The sequence below is a fragment of the Callithrix jacchus genome, chromosome 6, assembly GCF_049354715.1.
Source record: "Callithrix jacchus isolate 240 chromosome 6, calJac240_pri, whole genome shotgun sequence".
Taxonomy (NCBI): domain Eukaryota; kingdom Metazoa; phylum Chordata; class Mammalia; order Primates; family Cebidae; genus Callithrix; species Callithrix jacchus.
Window position 1 is genome coordinate 154,970,232 of NC_133507.1, and position 14,946 is coordinate 154,985,177.

At 41.6% G+C, this 14,946-nt stretch overlaps 1 protein-coding gene, 1 long non-coding RNA gene and 1 pseudogene across 3 annotated transcripts in view; all 3 read left to right on the forward strand.

The window, feature by feature from the left end:
- LOC100405984 (UDP-glucuronosyltransferase 1A6) overlaps positions 1-14,946 on the forward strand; it is a 61,638-nt gene that overhangs the window by 10,199 nt on the left and 36,493 nt on the right. The gene's annotated exons all lie outside the window — the stretch shown is intronic.
- On the forward strand, positions 8,338-9,523 carry LOC144576731 (uncharacterized). Its single transcript, XR_013519165.1, has 3 exons — positions 8,338-8,444; positions 8,810-8,912; positions 9,252-9,523. It is a non-coding gene; the product is annotated as an uncharacterized LOC144576731 (long non-coding RNA).
- Positions 13,519-14,504, forward strand: LOC144576730 (UDP-glucuronosyltransferase 1A3 pseudogene; annotated as a pseudogene).

A 14,946-nucleotide genomic window follows, 5' to 3' on the forward strand; every position in this document is an offset into this window, starting at 1 on the left:
TAGAGATAACTTTACTTCTAATATGAATGACATTTATTTCTTTTGCTTGTCTAATTGCCCTGGTTAGAACCTCTAGTACAGTGTTGAATAGAAGTGGAAAGAAGACATTCTTATCTTGCTCCTGATCTTAGGTGGGGAAACATTCAGTCTCAGCACATGAGGTATTAACAGGAGATTTTTGAGTAGATGCCCCCCACTTTATCAGACGGAGGAAATTCTCAGCTATTCCTGCTTGTTGAGTATTCTTACCATACCTGAGGTGTTCAGTTTTGTCAAATGCTTTTTCTGCATCTATTGAAATGAACATTTTTTGATAACCTATTCTTGTGATATGTGCATTGTGTTAATTGATTTTCGGGTGCTAAATGAACCCCTATTCCTAGAATAATCCCACTTGATTGTGTTGTATAATCCTTTTTACATGTTACTGAATTTGGTTTGGCAGCATTTTATTGAGAACTTTTGCATCATATCCATAAGAGATATTGGAAGTTTTTATTTTCTTGTGAAGCCTTTGTTTGTGTTTTCTATCTGAATATTACTGTCCTTATAGAATATGCTGAGGAATGTTCCCTCTTTTTCTGTTTTTTGGGAATAGTCTGTGAAGAATGGATACTCATGCTTCACATTATAGAAAATGTATGTGATAGAATTCACTAGTAAAGCTGTTTGGGCCTAGACTTGTCTTGAAGGAAATTTTAGAATTACTAATTTAACCTTTTTATCTGTTACAGCTTTATTCAGATTTTGTATTTCTTCTTGACTCAATTTCAGTAGTTTGTGTCTTTTGAGGAGTTTGTCCATTTTATCTAAGTTATCTAATTGGTTGGCATAAAATGGTCCAGAGTGTGGCCTTATGATATTTTCTGTTTCTGTAAGATTGGTAGTAATGTTCCTGCTTTCATTTCTGATTTTTAGCAATTTAACTCTTCTGTCTTTTTTCTTTGTTGATCTCACTGAAAATTTATCAATTTTATGTATATTCACAGATATACAACTTTGGTTTTGTTGATTTTCTCTCTTGTTTCTCTATTCCTATGTCATTAATTTCCCCTCTATTCTTTATTATTTTCTGCCTTCTTGATTTGTGTTTAGTTTAGTTTGTTTCCTGGTGGAGTGACATGTATCATTACAAAATTTCCCTCTTTATTGCTAGTAATTTTTTTGTTTTAAGGTCTGTATTATCTTGCTTCATGATATTGCATCATTAAAAAGATAGTCTGTATTATCTGATATTAGTATAACCAATCTGTATTTCTTTTGGTTGCTGTTTCATGATATATTGTTTTTCCACCATTTTACTTTGTGAAATTTATGTTTTACATATAAATTTTTGTGTTTTAAAATCTCAATTGTATCTTCTGCAGACAAGATATGATTAGGCCTTGTTTTTATTCAGTCTGATAATCTCTGCCTTTTAATTGAGTTGTTTAATCCATTCACATTTAATACTATTATTGGTGTAGATGGATTTATGTCTACCACTATTTCTTTTTATTTTATTTTATTTTGAGACAGAGTCTCACTCTGTCACCCAGGCTGGAGTGTAGTGGTTCAATCTTGGCCCACTGCAACCTTTGCCTCCTGGGTTAAAGTAATTTTCCCACCTCAACCTCCTGAAGAGCTGGGACTACAGGCGTGTTCCACCATGTCTGGCTAATTTTTGTATTTTTTGTAGAGATGGAGTTTTGCCATTTTGGCCAGGCTGGTCTCACACTCCTGACCTCAGATGATCCACCCACCTCAGCCTTTAAAAGTGCTGGGATTAGCTGGGATTACAGGCGTGAGCCACTGTGCCTGGCCCCATTTTACTTTTTATGTTCTGTATCTCTCATGTATTTATTTGTTCCTCTGTTCTGCCTTTATTGCCTTTTTTTTTTTTTTGCATTGAGTGAATACTTTCTAGTGCAACATTTAAAATCCTTTAATGTTTTTCTTTCCACTATTTAAAAAAGTTGTGTTCTGAGTGGTTGTTTTAGGGCTTACCACATACATTTTAACTTACCAGTATCTACTTCAGATTTATGCTAACTTAATTCCAGTTAAGTATTGAAATGTCATTCCTATATAACTCTATTTCCTTTCTCCCTTTTTTGTGATATTATTCTTATACATGTTGCATCTTTATATGTTACAAACTGAACAATACATGGTGATAATATTACTTTATAGAAATGCACATGCTTTCAAGAATCTGAGAAAAGACAGAAGAGCAAGTATACGTTTATAGAATTTGTTATATTAACCTTTTTATTTATCAGTTCTGGTTCTCTTCCTTTGTTCTTATGGATCTGAGTTACCTTATGGTATTATTTCATAGCCCAATTTACCCATGCTTCCAACTGCCCCCCTTCTGCTATTATTGTTAAATATATTGCACTTCTATATGTTATAGTCCCAACAATATAATTTTTATATACATATATATATATGTGTGTGTATATATATGTGTATTTGTGTGTGTGTGTATATATGTATATATATATATATAGCTTTTTAGGATTGCTTTTAAAATCAGTTAAGAGAATAAAGGGGAAGTATGCACTGGTATTGTCTTTTATAGCTACTTATTACTATTATCAGCACTTTTTGTTTTTCTGTATGAATTCAGATTATTCTATGGGGTTACTAGCTTTCAACCAAAGAACTTCCTTGGCGTTTCTTGTAAGCTGAGTTTTCTAGCAACACATTCTCTCAATTTTTGTCTTATTACATGGGGTTTTGCTTTTATTTTATTTGTGCCTTTGAAATGATACTCGTCAGAGACTTGTCTTCAGAGGTGGCTCATAACTTACCCTTCAAAATTGCACATATTTTTTTAGCAGACACACATGAGGCAAATTTAATGGTAATAAATATCTTTTTAAAAATCAGAGTGGGGAGATTACCTTCAACTATGAAGAGCAGCTGGTGATACTGTTTGTGGTAAGAGAGAGAAATGGTTTATGGATCTGGGAAAGGCTCTGAAGAGGGAGGAAACTGATTGGCAGTTCTAGGGAGTTGAAAGTCTTCTCACAAATTATAGTTGTGAGATAATATTCACAACCACCTTAAAAAATTTACTGGAATATTGGTATCTTTTAATATGCTAAGTAGGTGGGTCAGTAACAGATCAGTGCATAATTTGAGTGCTCTAGTGCAAAATGCCCCTTGTTCAACAATTAAGAATTTCAGGCCGGGCATAGTGGCTCACACCTGTAATCTAGCACTTTGGGAAGCAAAGACAGGCGGATCACTTGAGGGCAGGAGTTTGAGACCATCCTGGCCCAAATAGTGAAACCCCTTCTCTTCTAAAAAGACAAAAATTAGCTGGGTGTGGTGGTGCATGCCTGTGGTTCCAGCTACTCAGGAGACTGAGGTGTGAGAATCATTTGGACCCAGGAGGCGGAGGTTGCAGTGAGCTGAGATTATGCCATTGCATGTCAGACTGGGTGACAGAGCTAGACTCTGTCTCAAAAAAATAAAAAAATAAAGAATTTTGGACACTGACAGCAAAGTATTAAAGCACAAGAATCTTCTAAATGTGGAATGCGGTGTGTCTGCCCAAGCTGTCCCTGACGGGTAAAGGAGGAGTTGGGAAAGTGAGAGAACCAGGATAGCTGTATTGCACAACCTCAGGGGTGGGGCCCAGTAGCAGGTGCTATGTAGATAGTGCCTTTTTGAACTGTTCAAGCTGGTGACCCTGAAAAAACATTCTTCTAATTTAGATGATTGTATAAGAGCAGAGGCCAGGTATAGTTACCAATCAAACTTCACGTGGTCTTTCAGCCACAGACTTGGTCAGAGCAAATGACCATTGAGGTTTCACCATAGGCTGGGTACATGAGGTAGAAATAGGGCTTTTTTTTCTAGGTGTTTCTCAAGCCTTAGGGTAGGAATGGAGATGGGAGGTGGACCTAAGTATGTGATAAAAAGACTAGGGGAGTAAGTTTTTCTACTGCATCTGTGACCATCACCGTAGGTCTGTTTTCTACTCCCCACCCCACTCCTCCTTGTCCCTGAAAAGTCACAGAATTGTGGAATCTGAGGATTGGCAGTGACTGTGAAGCAGAGTGCCATGCACTGGTATCCATCTCTGTGAGAGAAATACCGTGCCCCATGCACCTGGGTTGGGTTGCCGATCCCAGGGCAGGGCTCTAAACACCTCGGCAACCTCTACTAAGATTCTCAGACCTGGCACTTCCCAGCTCTGGTCGGAGGCATTTTATAGTCCTAGCTGCCAGAGTATGAGTCTGGTGAGATGGAACGCTTGTGCAAGTCAGGCAAAGAACTTTCATTCTTCACAGATAGGCAGTAAGAATCAACAGAAACCTAGGGTCCATGGCTAGCCAGCCCCCAAGGTAAACAAAGTTGTCAAGTGGACAAAGTGCCATCTGCATGTGCTCCACTTTGCACAGCAGCTGAGGGACCCCCAAAATACTCTGTGTGAGGTTTTCTACCCGTGGGGTCACTCCAGTTTATCGGCACTCAGGCATCCATCCTGGGTGCCTGTCCTCTGTTCTATTCCCTTTTCATTATTTCTCAGACTTTTGTGATGATTATTTCTTTTGTGATTTTTTTCATCAACATTTGTTTTAAGTTCCAGGGCACACATGCAGGATGCCCAGGTTTGTTACGTAGCGAAACATGTGTCATGGTGGTTTGCTGCACCGATCACTCTATCACCTAGGTGTTAAGCCCAGCATCCATTAGCTATTCTTTCTTATGTTCTCCCTCCCCCTCCTCTTTCTTTGCTTTTCTTTACAATTTTGCCACCTAACTTTGCATCTCTAAATAATATAGATGAATTTTACCTGTTTCAGTACTTAATAAATAGAATTACACTGTTGTTGTTTTTTGTCTTGCTTTTTTTTTTGGTTCAAACTTATGTACAAGAGATTCTGATGTGTGTTCTTACAAGTTGTAGTCTGTGCATTGCCAGTACTGAATATATCCCATTGTACGAATACACTGCAGTTTTATTTATCCATTCTATTATTGATGGGCTTTGGTTGTATCCAGCTTTTCACTATTGTGGACAATGTTACAACAAACATTCTTTTACATTCTGAAACACATGTGAGTGGGTCTTTAGAGGATATATCTAGGGGTGGAGCTGCTGTGTTGGAGAGTGTGCATATCATTAATTTAATAAGATGTAACTATTTTTCAGAGTGGTTGTACATTTCCCTGATTGCTAGGGCATTATTTATGTACATGACTAACTATATTGAGGGCTTTAAAATATACTTATTGGTCATTTGGATTTCCTCTTTTGCCCATTCAAGTCTATTGCCCACTGGGTTATTTGTCTACTCAAATTGTTCATGCATTCTGGATACCAGGTCTTCGGCAGTTATAGGTATTGCAAATGTCTTCCTCCACTCTGCATCTTGCTCTTTACTTTTATTTAAACAAATTAGAATTAACATCTTACTATATGCTCATGGTACCCCTGTGTGGGAGTTTCCATAGGGGAGATGCTGGAAAATGGACTTACTGGGTTGTGCAGATTCTAAATGTCATTAGGCATTAACAATTTGTTCTTCCCCCAGCAATGTATGAGTGTACACTTTCCTTCATATTCTTGTCACATTATTATCTTCCAATGTTTTGGGTTTCTGACAATCCAATAGATGAAAAGTATATCAAGATTACTTGAATTTGCATTTCCTTTATTAATTTTTCATTTAAACATATTTTTTTGGTGTGTGTTTTCTTTTATCAAGTTGTTTCACCAGTGAAAATAAGAGTTGGTGTTTACCTTCTGCATTTAATAGAACTGATGCAACTGGCTGGGCATGGTGGCTCAGCCTATAATCCCAGTACTTTGTGGGGCTGAGGCAGGAGGATAGTTTGAGTCCAGGAGTTTGAGACAAGCCTAGGCAACACAGTGAGATCCCTCTGCTACAAAAAAATAAAAACTTGACTGGGCATGGTGGCCTGTGGCTGTAGGCCTAACTACTTGGAAGGCTGAGGAGGGAGGATGGTTTGAGCCCAGGAATTCAGGGTTCCAGTGAGCTATGTTTGCACCATTGCACTCCAGCCTAAGAAACAGAGCAAGACTCTGACCAACTCCCCACCCCCCACCCCAAAAAAAATCATTGCAACTTGTGATCACTCTATTTGGGCAACTTCTCCAAATTCCTGACTCAGTGAATTTGTTGTAGGGCTTTCTGTTTTAAGCTCTTTTATTGGTTCACACACTAAAACAATCTCAGGGGATATCTGATTAGGTATTGCTTGCTACAGAGCCAAACTGTGTCACCAGAACCCATTTTTATGTTTCCATTTCTTGTCTTTGTTTCTTTGGCCATGACATCCTTCTTAGTCTCATAATACCCAGGCAGCAGGGGCTTCAGCCTGAATTCTTTTCCCAGGATTCCTAAAGTTCTTCTTCCTCATTGGCTCCTATTGAGTCACATGCCCATCTCTGAACTAATCATGGTGGCCAAGGGTATGAAATGCGTTGATTGGTTGAGGCCTAGGTCACATGTTCTATCCTGAGCTGGGAGTGGATCCTCACCAGAAGCACATTTGAGAGTCTAGGGGAGTGGTGATCGCTGGGGTGAGATAGGAAATAACTTCTCCACACTGTGAATTAGCCTTAAATTAATGATGTTTTCTATTTAGATGTCAGATTTTTTGTTACTAGTTTGTCATATAACCCTATTACTATATAAATTTTTCTGTGTCCTAATCTGAATTTCTTTTAAGAATCTATTGGTGAGCACTCAGTAAGAATGTTCTCCAGAAAGGATGACCTGCCAACTTTTAAAGCATCATCTTGGGGCTTATAAGTATTTAGTATTTTAAGTCTCTGCCTCTTGCCCTCTTATAGGGATTCTTTTTCCTATTGTGATATATGAAAATACTTATAAATTTAAACTTACAATTCAAAAACTATACCAGGATGTGAAAGAAACATTATTAGATGTAGATGTTTTGCTGTGAATGTTTCTTGGAATAGGCAGGGCTTTGTTTGGTAGGTTTTGGTCTTTTGGTCAGCTTGAGAAAGTTTTATTCTTTTGTAATTGAATTATTTGTTTTCAACTGATACTACTAAAGTAAACATTACTGGAATATTGTTTACATACAATTGCACCATTTTAATGATACATTGCTGTGTTGTAATAATTGTATTAACCTGTACAGCTATCACCGCATTCAAGACATGGACTACTCCATTACCCAGTAACTTCCCTTCTGTCTTATCTTAGCCACCTAATACTTCCCCTCAGCCTTAGGCAACCACGGATGGTTTCTGTTGCTGGATAGCAGGATAGTCTTTTCAAGAGTTTCATCTGAATGGAATCATACAATTGTGAATGAAAAACACACATGTATACTGTTTCATGTCTGGCCTCTTTGGCTCAGCATAATGTCTCTTCAGACTCTTTCACGTTGCATCTATCAATATTTCATTCTTTTCTATTTTTGAGTATCATTTCATTATATAGATATATCATTATTTGCTTATGCATTTATTTTTTGATGGACATGTGATTAGTTTCCAGTTGTTGGCTATTATAAATAAAGCTGTTATGACTATTTGAGTACAAGTGTCTTTGAGGTTTCATTTTTCTTGAGTAAATACTTAAAAGTGGGATTGCTGGGTTGCATGGTAGGTGTATGTATTACTTTATAAGAAACGGTTCAACTGTTTCCAAAGCAGTTATCCAGTTTTACATTCCTAACAATGCATTAGAGTTCTGGCTGCTCTGTATTTCTGCTAAGACTTGCTATTGTTGGTCTTTTACACCTTAGCCATCCGCAAGGGTGTGCAGTAGAATTTCATCGGGTTTTAATTTGCATTCCTCTTATGACTGATGATGATCTTTTCATATGCTTATTGGTCGTAACACTTGTCTTCATTTAAAAAGTGTCCCTTCAAATCTTCTGCACATTTTTATTGTGTTGTCTTCTTATATTTGAGTTGTGAGTACTTTACATATTCTGGATACAAGTGCTATGTTAGATACATTTTTTAAAGAGCAAAAGTTCTAAATTTTGATTAAGTCAATTTTAGCAAATGTTTTGTGGTTTGTACTCCTTGTGTCCTATCTAAGGAAACTTCCTCTACTCAAAGCTGTGAGAATTTGTTTCTATGTCTCTCTTTTTTTTTTAAGTTAAACTGTTTCAGTTTGTAGATTTGGGTGGAAAGAGATCTTTGGACCTTTTAGTCTTTGTTTAGGTCTTTATTTATGTCTCTGAGATTGGCAGAGGGGAATATGATCATTCAGGTCAGGCTTCCTGGATGCCTTTTTCTATCTCTGAACTTTTCTGGGGTGACCTCACTGACACCCATGGCACCAGAGCTCACTGTGACCTCACTGATACCCATGGCACCACCACCACATACATATGCTGATGGCTCCAAGTCTATCTGTGCAGCCCAGACCCCTCCTCATCTCCAGACCTTAAGCTAATGCCTTGGGCATCTCTTCCTGTTTTCCAGGCACCAGGCATGTACGCTCCTTCCTCCCCACAGTCCTGCTATCCCCAGCGCCCCCATGTCTCTAAAGGCAGCATCATCTTCCAAGATACATGGGCCTCCCCAGGGTCTAGGAGTCCCAGACGTGGGACTAGAAATTAGAACATCACTGTCTTAAATAAAACACCACTTCATGGAGATAGAACAAAAGAGCCCCTTGAATGTGGCAAGAGCATCCTCCCAGGTGTGTTCCACCCTCACCATGGGCTCATCAGGAGGGTGCTGAAGAGGCACAGAGTTTTAAGGGGGGTGGAGGAATAGTTTAGAGGTCAAGATGTTAAACCCATAGCTGAGAATCCCTTTCTTTATTTTGAGAGAGTCTTACTCTGTTACCAGGCTGGAGTGCAGTGGCGTGGTCTCAGCTGGGCTCACTGCAACCTCTGCCTCCTTGGTTCAAGCAATTCTCCTGCCTCAGCCTGCTGAGTAGCTGGGATTACAGGTATGTTTCATCACACCCAGCTAATTTTTGTATTTTTAGTAGAGATGGGTTTCACCATGTTGGCCAGGATGGGCTCTAACTCCAGAACATGTGATCCACCCACCTTGGCCTCCCAAAGTGCTGGGATTACAGGCGTGAGTCACCACACCTGGCTAAGAATCCCTTTCTAGTGCTCTGTGTCCTCACTCACAACTCCCCAGGAATCGTCCTCCCTTGGAGAGTTCCCAAAGCGCTTTCAGACCTGCCTTCTCTATGCCATCCTGTATGTGCTGCCCTTGAGCAGGGTGTCCCCTTGGTGGATGCCTCCATTCACTGCCTGTCCCATGGTTCTGTCTGTAGGTGGCTTTGATTCAGGTCCTCCCCTTTCACGTACAACCTCCAGATGGACTGCATTCTGACCTCTCTGTATTACTTTCTACTCTACTATACGAGGGATATTCCAGGAACACACATCTGGCCGTGCCACACCTCCTCCAGTGGCTGCATGGGCCTTTAGGATGATGCTCAGGCCCCCAGCTTAGCACACAAAGCCCGGGGCAGCTGGATTCTGCTACAGGTTGAATTGTGCAGTCCTGGAACCAATTCCCACAAATAAAGACAACTGTATGTGCCTCTGATCTTTTGGCTTCCTGCTTGCTACTCCAACACACTCCCCACTGAGGCTGGAGACATCTGGTTTTTAATTGTCCTGCTCCCCAGTGCCTCCTGCCAGTTCCCTGCCTCTGTGCTGGGTGGGTCAGAGATAAAGCTTTCAAGAATGAGTTTTAAGGGCATGGTGTGGCACTAACTGTGCCTCGCCCTGGTGCAAAAAGCCATTGATATGGGAAACTCACCAGCCACTGCTGCCTCCTTCCCTCTTTAATCTTTGCCTGCTATTGCTTGCTCTCCCATGCCTTCAGATGGCTTCTGTGTGTGTGTGTGTGTGTGTGTGTGTGTGTGTGTGTGTGTGTATTGGTCCATCTCACATTGCTATGAAGAACTAGCAGAGACTGGGTAATTTTTGAAGAAATGAGGTACAGTTGACTCACAGTTCCGCAGGCTTAACAGGAAGCATGACTGGGAGGCATCAGGAAACTTACAATCATGGCAGATGGTGAAGGGGGATTAAGAGAGAGAGAGAGAGAGAGAGAGAGAGAGAGAGAGCAAAGGGGGAAGTGCCGCACACTTTTAAACTGTCAGATCTTGTGAGAATTCACCATCATGAGAGTAGCATGGGGGGAAACTGCTCCCATGATTCAATCACCTCCCACCTGGCCCCTCCCCTGACATGTGAGGATTACAATTTGAGATGAGATTTGGGTGGGCACAGAGGGCCAAACCATATCAGTGTTCTTGTTTGTTTCACAGTTGCAAGAGATTATACTCATTATCTGTGAGAGCACTGGTCTGATAGGAGCAACGCCTCTATTACCAGAAGCTGGAAATGCTTCTAGGTGAATTTTAATTTTGTTTTGTTGTCATGTTGAAAACCCCAGGAAGATTTTGTTTGGCCTTGCATCAAAGCTATGCGAAGTCCAGAATGCTATAATGTGAAATATTTGTTGTATGCCTCTTAATCTATTCTAGACTATTATAAATTAATGTCTCTAACTGGCACAGGGTAAACACTGCTGCCCTAACTGAGGCCTTAGGTGTGTTGTGTCTTCTGACTTGGCTGACAATACCATGGGGAGGTTGGGGTGATGCCCTTTTTGCAGACTGCTAAACACACTGGCCTGGTATGGTCTCCAACAGGTGTCCACTGCAGCCACAGCTGGACAAGCAAGAGAGGCTCCTGAGTCCTCAGTGGAAGGAGGCGTCCCAACTCTACAAACTTGCTGCTCCTACCACTACATAGCGTGGCAACTGGAAACCAGTGGCAAGTTTCCTTGCTAATGACCTTAACAGCAGCAGCAACAGCAGCAACAGACTTAAAGCTCTGGGTTCCCAGAGACCTGTTCCTTCCTCTTCTGAGCTTTTATACTCTGAATAGAGGACCTGAGCAGCCTGAGCCCTAGTCATTTTTCATGGCTCTGGGTAGATGTGAATGGGTGATGAAAAATATAGGATTTGGCAGGGGGAGACAGACAGAGCTGAGCCTGGGGAAAACACACAGTTACGTGGCTGGGACAGAAAGTGGAAGCAGAAAAGGAGAGCAGAGAAGTTGCTGTTGGAGAGGAAGTAAGAGAAAGAAGATTCTGGGCTCAGAGCCTATAAATCAGGCACTCCCTGCACAGTGGCAGCTGGTGTTACACAGGAAGTGTCTCCATGGGCACATCTGCCCACTGGTGGAATCTGCTATCGATGTGGATCTTTAATGGGGATAGCTTTCTCCCAAACAAAAACTGCAGCCTCACCGGCCATGGCAGAACAGGCCAGGCATGAAGACACAGAGGCAGTGAGATAGAAAGTGCGAAGCTCAGAGAGTCTGTCCATATCTTTTTTTTTTTTTTTTTTTTTTGAGACAGCGTCTCTCTGTGTCACTCAGACTACATATAGTGCAATGGCAAGATCTTGGCTCACTGCAACCTCCGCCTCCAGGGTTCAAACAATTCTTCTGCCTCAGCCTCCCGAGTAGCTGGGACTACAGGCACACCACACGCCTGGCTAATTTCTGTATTTTTAGTAGAGATGGGGTTTTGCCATGTTGCCCAAGTTGATCTCCAACATCTGGGCTCAAGCGATCTGCCCCCCTCAGGCTCCCAAAGTGCTGGGATTATAGGCATGAGCCACTGCACTTGGCTGGCATCAGGAATCTTGCCAAGCACATGTGGGAGTGACTTTTTCAACAAGACCAGCCTCATAGCCATAAGTCCTGTGTGAGTGCACAGGATTCTGCCCTGAGAAGAGCACACATTTAATTCTCCATCTTGAAATTTGAACAAGGGCGCCCACAAATTATACCAGCTCATTCTGTTCTGGAGGAATTATTTTTATCAGAACTTGGTGCTGGATTGACTTGGAGAAAAGCCTGACCATATCTTCAGGATGAAATAAAGGGCTGGATGAAAGGATACTTCAGTCTTTTTTTTTTTAATACTTCAATTTTTTTAAAATTACATTTTAAGTTTTGGGGTACATGTGCAGAACATGCAGGTTTGTTACATAGGTATGCACGTGCCATGGTGGTTTGCTGCACCCATCAACCTGTCTTCTACATTAGGTATTTCTCCTAATGCTATCCCTCCCATAGCCCCTCATCCCCTGCAGCCCCTGGTGTGTGATGTTCCCTTCCCTGTGTCCATGTGTTCTCATTGTTCAACTCCCACTTTTGAGTGAAAACGTGGTGTTTGGTTTTCTGTTCCTGTGTTAGTTTGCTGATAATGATGGCTTCCAGCTTCACCCATGTCCCTGCAAAGGACATGAACTCATCATTTTTTATGGCTGCATAGTATTCTATGGTGTATATGTGCCACATTTTCCCTGTCCAGTCTATCATTGGTGGGCATTTTGGTTGGTTCCAAGTCTTTGCTATTGTGAACAGTGCTGCAATAAACATACATGTGCACGTGTCTTTATAGTAGAATGATTTATCATCCTTTGGGTATATACCCAGTAATGGGATTGCTAGGTAAAATTGTCTTTCTGGTTCTAGATCCTTGAGGAATCACTACACTGTCTTCCACAATGGTTGAACTAATTTACACTCCCACCAACAGTGTAAAAGTGTTCCTATTTCTCCACATCCTCTCCAGCATCTGTTGTTTCCTGACTTTTTAATGATTGCCATTCTAACTGGCGTGAGATGGTATCTCAATGTGGGTTTGATTTGCATTTCTCTAATGACCAGTGATGATGAGCTTTTTATAATATATGTTTTTTGGCCACATAAATGTCTTCCTTTGAGAAGGGACACTTCAGTCTTTAAGCACACTCCCAGCTTAGGATTGGAGCCTTCAGCATTCAGAGGAATTCAGACTGCCCAAGATCTGAGGTCAGACTCTACTGAGAGCAGCCTGTGGGAGCTGGAAGCATAACAGCAACTTACTCCATGGGGTAGATGAAGAGTTCTCAACAAACCCCTAAAAATATTCAAATAATCAGATCCTGAGTTTAGAATTCTGCCAGCCATTCCCATGTTTGACAGCCACTTCAAATAGAGTCCTTTCTGCTCATTACAGGAAATATCGGTGTGTGGAATATGAAGAAAACCAGAGAGCCACCTTCCCTCTCCCCATTGACAGAAAGCTGCTCTAGCAGTGCTGTGTGGTTTCTGGATGTGCTGTATTCTCATGTATAGGAAGAGGAAGTTTAGAGTTAGCAAATAGGGTCACATTTGGGAGAGACTTTATGGTTGGGGACCGGGGCATTGGTGACCCCTCAGACCTGAGTTGCAGCCTGATGAATGTGGCTACCTGAGAAGTAGGTGGCAGTGACATGAAGTGGGTGCCCACAGCCTTGTGTTGGAAATTAGATGAGAAACAAGAGATTGAACTTGGATGTTCCACAGAGTAGGCAGCAGGGTCAGATGAAGTTTTTCCAAGGAGGAGCCATTGTGTCTCTCTCCGAGTTGGTCCAGTAATGAATGGATTTATCCTGTAATGATTAACTTGAGGAGGGCTGTCTTCCAATTACATGTCGATTTGCTAAGTGGCTTGGTGACAAGAAAACAAAAAAACAAATGTAGGGGGCAGAGTGTGGGGTGGACAGTCAGCTGTTGGTGGCTTCTGCTGAGATGGCCATAGGACTCCAGGTTCCCCTGCCATGACTGGCCACAGGACTGCTGCTCCTCCTCAGTGTCCAGCCCTGGACTGAGAGTGGGAAGGTGCTGGTGCTGCCCACGGATGGCAGCCACTGGCTCAGCATGTGGGAGGTTGTGCGGGAGCTCCATGCCAGACGCCACCAGGCAGTGGTCCACAACCTGGAACTGAATATGCACGTCAAAGAAGAGGACTTTTTCACCCTGACGACCTATGCCATTCGATGCACCCAGGACGAATTTAACAACTTCTTTACCAGCCATACTCGACTCATCTTTGAAACAATATTTTCTGAAGAAATTTTCTATAAGTATGGAAATTTTGAAAAATGCCTCTGTGGTCTTTCATAGGTCTTGTGTGGGGCTACTGCATAATGAGACCCTGATCAGGCACCTGAATGCTACTTCCTTTGATCTGGTTTTAACAGACCCTGTTTACCTCTGTGGGGCAGTGCTGGCTAAGTACCTGTCGATTCCTGCTGTATTTTTTTTGAGGTACATTCCGTGTGACTTAGACTTTAAGGGCACACAGTGTCCAAATCCTTACTCCTATGTTCCTAAGTTACTAACAACGAATTCAGACCACATGGCATTCCTGCAGAGGGTCAAAAACATGCTCTACCCTCTGGCCCTGTCCTACATTTGCCATATTGTTTCTGCTCCCTTTGCAAGCCTTGCTTCTGAGCTTTTTCAGAGAGCAGTGTCAGTGGTGGACATTCTCAGCCATGCATCTGTGTGGTCGTTCAGAGGGGATTTTGTGATGGATTACCCAGGCCAGTCATGCCCAACATGGTCTTCATTGCGGGCATAAGCTGTGCCAAGAGGAAGCCAATATCTCAGGTCTGTATTGGTGCCTTCATGCAATCAATGTTCCAGGCAAAACACTTTAAAAACTGTATTTACTTACAAGTGCGTCCATATACTTATCTTTCCAAAGACTTCATTTCTGCTTCTTATTGTAATAGTCTTCAGTGAGATAAACTGTTAAAGGGTCAATGGTAGTGCATTCAGTTTTTCAATGGCCACTTAGAGGAAGGAGAGTTAGGGACGAGGGTCTGTCAAAGGATGGACAAGGACTGGTGTGGTTCACTGAGACTGTTCGTTTGTAAAGGCACTGTCTTCATGGTTGTGCATGTCCTTCAGCTGGGCAGGAGCAGGGACACTACATTGGGAACTGATGCATCCAAATCTTGCTTTCAAGATATTCAGTAGAAAGGATGAAGGAGCAGCAATTTGCAATTGTTGACATGATAATTTTTAGTGGTCCCCTCTTGCAAAAGATAGAGAAGTGACCACACAAGATCTAAGCTCACAGGAAGTAGCAGTTTCAAAGAGGTTCACTCAGTTCAGTGGAAG